Source organism: the organism of the source record quoted next, unplaced genomic scaffold (genome assembly GCF_019419815.1).
Source record: "Pyrus x bretschneideri cultivar Hongxiangsu unplaced genomic scaffold, Pyrus_bretschneideri_v1 Contig2, whole genome shotgun sequence".
In the NCBI taxonomy this organism is placed as follows: domain Eukaryota; kingdom Viridiplantae; phylum Streptophyta; class Magnoliopsida; order Rosales; family Rosaceae; genus Pyrus; species Pyrus x bretschneideri.
This window is the reverse complement of record NW_025999501.1, coordinates 965980-972070: the sequence shown is the minus strand read 5'-3', so window position 1 is coordinate 972070 and position 6091 is coordinate 965980. Positions and strand designations below refer to the sequence as shown.

The 6091-nt window shown below is 39.3% G+C and overlaps 1 long non-coding RNA gene across 5 annotated transcripts; it reads left to right on the top strand.

Annotated features, from left to right (window-relative positions):
* Positions 1-1404: 1404 nt before the first annotated feature.
* On the top strand, positions 1405-5585 carry LOC125476664. Of its 5 annotated transcripts, XR_007257991.1 has the most exons (5): positions 1414-1579; positions 1662-2369; positions 2448-3196; positions 3395-3450; positions 5266-5585. It is a non-coding gene; the product is annotated as an uncharacterized LOC125476664 (long non-coding RNA). The 5 variants fall into 5 exon arrangements; XR_007257992.1 differs by lacking the exons at positions 3395-3450; positions 5266-5585 and having other exon boundaries at positions 1405-1579; positions 1662-1799; positions 1905-2369; positions 2448-3340; XR_007257990.1 differs by having other exon boundaries at positions 1410-1579; positions 2448-3450.
* The last annotated feature ends 506 nt before the right edge of the window (positions 5586-6091 follow it).

Genomic DNA, 6091 nt, shown 5'->3' with positions numbered 1-6091 from the left:
AACTTGATCGAGTCGGAGCTTCTGAGTTGGGTGTTCAAGACTCAACCATTTCACGATTGGTTTGTATGGTTGGGTTCATAAGGATGGGAGAAGTGTGATGGAGGAAATCCGTGGAGTTTGGTGGTTGATCTTAGTGGTTGTAGAGAAGAGAGAGTCTTGGCATAGAGAGAGAAGTATTAGAAGAAAGAGAGAAGATGAGTTCTGATTCGCTGAGAAGAAGAAAAATCTGATTGGGTGCAATAGTGTGGGAAAGTAATTGATTGGTGGTGAGGAAAAGGGCATGGGTCCAATTTTTAAAAGAAGAAGCGGATAAGATTTTCCGATTTTGTACAGTAAGTCGTACATAAAAAATCTATCTCCTTATCAATAATAGTGTCTCCCACACTGATAAATTAACACACGCGTGTACCAAATTTTCCCGTTGTTAACGTACTTTAACTGTGCATAACTTTTTCGTTACAGCTCCGATTCGGGTCTAACTCGCGCTCACGCATTTGTAACAACAAGTACTATTTAATTACGATAACGAGAAAAATAATTTAAGAGTCAAATAACTACATCCACGTCAGGTTTCACTTTTGCCAAAAAGGACAAACATCAATTTACACACTTAGGGAGAAAGTTACATGAAAAATTAGGGACGAGTCATCACAGACTTACCAAATTCTGTTCTTGGAGAAGAATCCTCCTCTAGCTACTATGAAGATGACCTAAAGTGTGACACAGATCCAATGGCTTTTAGCGAGATGGGGGATAAAGAATTGCTAGACTTAGTTGATAAGGAAGATCCTCTTGTGGGCTCAAAAAGAAGATCTAGAAGCCTTTCGTACATGTACCAAGTTGGTGTCTCATCCGACCCTTATTAGATCTTCCTCCGGTTCTGAGAAATCGGTAGAGTGGGGGATTGAATCTTACTAAGATGTTGACCCTTTGTGGAAACCGCCAAAAAAAAAAAAAAAAAATTATCAGCCGTGGCCAAAGTTCTCTTCCTTAGAGAGGAGTTGGCATAGGAATAGAAGAGTCTTTTTGTAAAAACTGTATTTTAATTATTACGACGCTTGAGACCGTAGTGTCGACCACATTCCCAGCATCATAACCCATTTGGAAGAGTTGAAGAACCAATATAGCATTCCCAACGATGTTGTCATGTGAGCACCAGTTGTAGGAGAATAACCTAGCCAGCCACCACACAATTGGGTAGCCTTTTCTGCTAAACTCTTCAAGTCTAGCATTCGGCTACCTTTACACTCATTCCTTCACCGTGTTATAGTCCACACCAATTTAGCCCCCACTAAATCAATCTTAATGCCTTTTGTCTCTTTCTTAGCATGTACATGCTCTGGTGGCAATATTTTCAAGTAAATCCCAACCTTACCCTCATCAGACATTGTTATAAACTAAGGAACAGTCTTGGCCATGTTGGGTTTTATCATGTGTTCGGTCTTGCTTGCTTTTGCCGACAACCCTTCAAACTAAAGGCCCTATAAGGAAAACTGGTTCCTTGTAAACGGTAACTGGGTTAGCTCGACTGAGGTCAAGGCGACTGGCGCTCGAGTCGCTAGATGCTTTAGGGACAAGGGTTGAAACAAAACTAACACTTTCCATATCTCGTGGTCTGTATGAGTCTTCTAATTTAACGAAAATATCTTCTTTTTTTGTAGTTGATTAGTTTGGCCAAGTTTCTTTTTCTGAAGAAGAAGAATTTCAGTTGACAGTCATCACTTCCTTGCCTTCTAAAGAGCTTTCCATTGCCACCATACATACCGAATCTCGTTTAAGAATGATTGATCTTTTAGGAGGTAAACTAACCAAACCTCAATGCCTTCATCTATGGTCTGGTCTTGGTGGATTTATATTATTTGTTGCTCATTTTTTCAACACTTCTTTTCACTTTACAAATGGAGAAATGGATGTTCAAGTTGAAAAGATCGCCCGCCGAGCTATGCACAAAAAGAACGCTCCCAGTGGCGTTTAAAAGTAGATAGTCGCTTGAGGTGTTGGTAAGAGCGGGCCAAACACTTAGCTTGCCAGTCCCGACCTACTTCTAAAGGTGGTATTGAGTACTCCTCCGAGTGCGGGGAGGGACAAATCCTCGGGCAAGTGCCCGATTACTGGCGGCTCGGACGCCCCTACTGCAAGAGGCTGGCGGTTGTTTCTTCCGCCCCTTAGCGGTTATAGGTAGGATCCAACCTATGTGATTGTCGTGTGCTTTGAGGATGCATTTCCCCAAGAGATTTACTCATACTTGAACATCCGTAAGGGAGTCTTTCATGGGGAGAGCATCGCGGACGCCATGCGAGGTTTGAAGGGGACACCCATGAACAGGTGGCCCTTGCTTTGATCTTCAGGCTGGGGTAAACTTTCATCAGGTTCCATGTTTCCCTCATGCATGTAATGATCTATACAATTTTTCCTTTAGCTAATCTTCATTATTTTTCCCTTCGCAGGCTCTTTTCGCCAATTTTGAAGGCTTAGACACCTCTTCAAGAAGAGAAAACAGAGCGCCAATTACGAGCGAGACATGAAGAGGTTGCAAGATACTGTGAAGGCCAAACAGATGGAGTTCGGATCCACCAAGAAGGTTGTTAAGGCGGCTAAGAAAGAGGCTGCTCAACTGCAGATGAAGACCAAGTGCATGAGAAAGCAGTTGAGCGAATCTTCCACAAGCAAGCTCAAGACTACCATGGAGTTGGGCGAGGCTTAAGATGCCGCTTAGGCTTTGAGGAAGGAGAACAAATGCATGCAAAAGGACTTGGATGAATCCTCCTAGGTTGGTGGTTAAGACATGGACAACTACTTTTAAATTCCGATTGGCCAGGAGCTCGCCAACAAACTCCGCTTCCAAGGCTACGTGGAGTTCTACAAAAAGGTGAATTTGACCTATCCTGACTACGACCTAGATGTAGGGGACGACGAGGATGGCTCTGAGCATGATGAAGATAATAAGGTTCTCATGGTTGTTAGTGGAAATGGTGTTCGCATAAAGATGTTGGTAGAAAGGGTGTTCGCATAAAGTTGCTGGTGAAAATGGTGTTTGCAAAAAGTTGCTCATTGAAATTGTGGTGCATGACGCTGCTTAGCATGTAAGACTATAGTGGAAACAGTTGGATAGGGAAACAACTAAATCTAGGCGGGGAAGCGGTAGTTATAGTAAACAATCGACATGGTGTTTGGCAACCAACTTAAACCTTAAAAGGTATAGGGTGTAGGCATTGTTGATTTTGCCTAAGGTTTCTTGAGTCAATTATAATGCTTGAATTTCTTGAATTACTTGAGGCTGATTAATGCTTGGGACTTGCTCGATATGTTGAAATACATACAGCTAGGAATTCTTGAATCAGCATACTTGCATGGCTTAAAGTACTCAAATCTGTTGCTTGAACCATTGGTGCAGGAAATACCATTTTTTCTGCCATTCGAAAGCATTTCAGTCGCAAGGTTAACAGATTAGTATGCACTCGTACTTCACGTGATTAGCATGTTTGTTGTTGGCACTACAAGTTTGATTTAACTTATCTAGCCTTGCTGGGTGTGAGTTTTTGCACATATTGCATTGATAAGCTTGCTTGTTTTCTTCTTTCCGGCAATAAATATGTATGCTTGTAGTGGAGAATATATAGTTTAGGCTTAGTACTCGAGCTGTTCATGAAAGTTTTAGCTCCAAACATGACCTAACAAGATATATTTGAGCATTAACAAATATGTTGGTCACATGAGCAAACTTCTAGCATGTCAGTTAACTCATGTAGTGAGCCGTTACATACTCAGTGGGCATGGTAAGCATTGAGTGAAACTATGAAATAAAAATACATGCAATCATCTGTAGAGCGAGCAATGCAAGTCTTAACTATTTAATGATTTTAGGCATGATAAGTATGCCTGGAGAACCAATTTATGCATGCCTATGCACCTTCTTGACAAAAGAAATTAATACACTCCAATCATAACTTATATAAATTGATGGCATGGCATATATAAACTTGATCGTAATTTATATTATAAGCATGCTTTATGTGTATAACGAGCAATTTATGCATTAAAGATAGGCATCCAATTGACTCTGTAAACACATGGTATTGAAATGAAATCAGTGGAAGATAAGGTTTAATGATTTTCTTATCTCTTGGGGCAGACATAGGCCACACGGTTGAGGTCTAGCTGAGACAGTGCCCAACATGAATGACTTTTAACTTTCTGGCAGCGAGTTTCGCACTCTCCAGCATTGAATGCCAACTTGGGCTTTGTTGTGAACATAGATTTTTATCTTTTCCCCTTGGAATTTGCAGGTTGCACCACTTTTGCTTGGCGTGGAATTGCTTGTCTGGCTTTGGTTGGCTTGGTTTTGCTTTGATGTGCTTGACTTAGATTAGCTTGATTGGTTTGGAAGCTTTTATTTACTCGGCATAAATTTGCCTTTATTTGCTTGGCTCAAATGGTTTGCATGGCATGTATTATTAGCAAGTTAAGATGAGAGTTGGTGCATTTTAGATTTTTCAATAGGCCAAGGTTGAGTTACAGAGACTAAACTCGGGCAATGGAGCAGGGCTTAAACATGAAAAATGGAATATGGATTAAAACATATGTTAAGTGGGAGAAAAAGTGTGATTAGAAAGCCTAAAAATTTTGAATGTGGTTTCTGCTAAAGGTGATATGTTCTTGGAAATGAAGCATGGAGTTACGTAGCTCGTAAAAATGTGATGACAGCGGTTGGATTTTGCAACAACTCAAGTTTAGGCAATTGGGGAAGCTTTTCCACAGGTTGCTCAATTACTCTTATGGGAGTTGTCATGGTAAATGGGGAGGTTTTTTTGGCAATTGACTTGGATAAATGGCATGAGCTAGGAACGGTCGTCTTGGTTGGGTTGATATGTTTGGCTTGAAAGGTTTTCATGGCAAGTTGTAATTTATCATGTCTCATTCTTAATTTCTTAGCTTGGCATGTTGCATGTGCATCGTTTGAACAGCTGAGGAGCTTGTGTGACACTATGTAGTTTTGTCTTTGGTTTGGCATGATGCATAGATTATGTTCGAACCATTGAGCGGCTTGCTTGGCATGTTGCATAGGCATAACTTGAAAGTTTATTAGCATGCTTTAAACTTTTTCTTGAGATTTCCCAATTTATTTGCTTGGTTTTGGCTCGCTCGAATGGTTTGCATGACTTGTAAAATAAGAGTTTTGCTTGGCCTATTGTAATTTTGCGTTGGTTTGACTTGTGAGGTTCTGACTTTTTGTTGGATACATGATGAAATATTAGTTATGTGCAGGAAGTCACACTGGAGCTAACGCTGGAAACTAATATTTCAACAGTTAGAAAGAAGAGTTTTTATGTTCTTGTTTATGCTTGGAACATTTCGGGACGTGTAATAGAATTTTCCTCATGAGAATTGAATAAATGACGGTGATGGAAATCTCAAGCAATGGGGTTTATCAAGAATTTTGTTGTATCAATGTTATAAAAGAACGAGTTGGATTAAGAGAGTAGCTTCCCGCTTCCATCGGATGAATATGCAGTGCTTGAAGGGGCAAGTATAGGAAGGTTTAATTAGAGGATGGTTTTATATGGAATTACCAAGGCAATGAGAGTAAGCATTAGGCCTGATAATTCCTGACACGACCCGATAATCCGACGTGATACGATACGAAATTAACAGGTGTTCGGGTCGACACGATAACGAATCGGGTCGTTATCGGGTAACTTGATAAGCACCTGTTAAGATAACGGGTTGATTCGGGTATACACGTGGGTAATACGATATACGATAAGCAGAATATTATTTTTATAATTTTATAACCCTAAAAAAATACTGTAATAATTATATATATTAATTTAACAATTTTATACCCCTAAAAACTATAATATATATATATATATATATATATTAAATTAACTATAATAATTATACCCCCAAAATATTAACTATCTATAATAATTATATATATATATATATATATTAAATTTTGAATTAAATTTTATAAAAACTATAATAATTATTAATTAATATGCATCCATTGATTTGATTCCATAATTGATAATTCCATTCCATTCCCTGCAGTGCTGCCCTTTTTGAAGAAAAAGAGAGGGAAAATGAA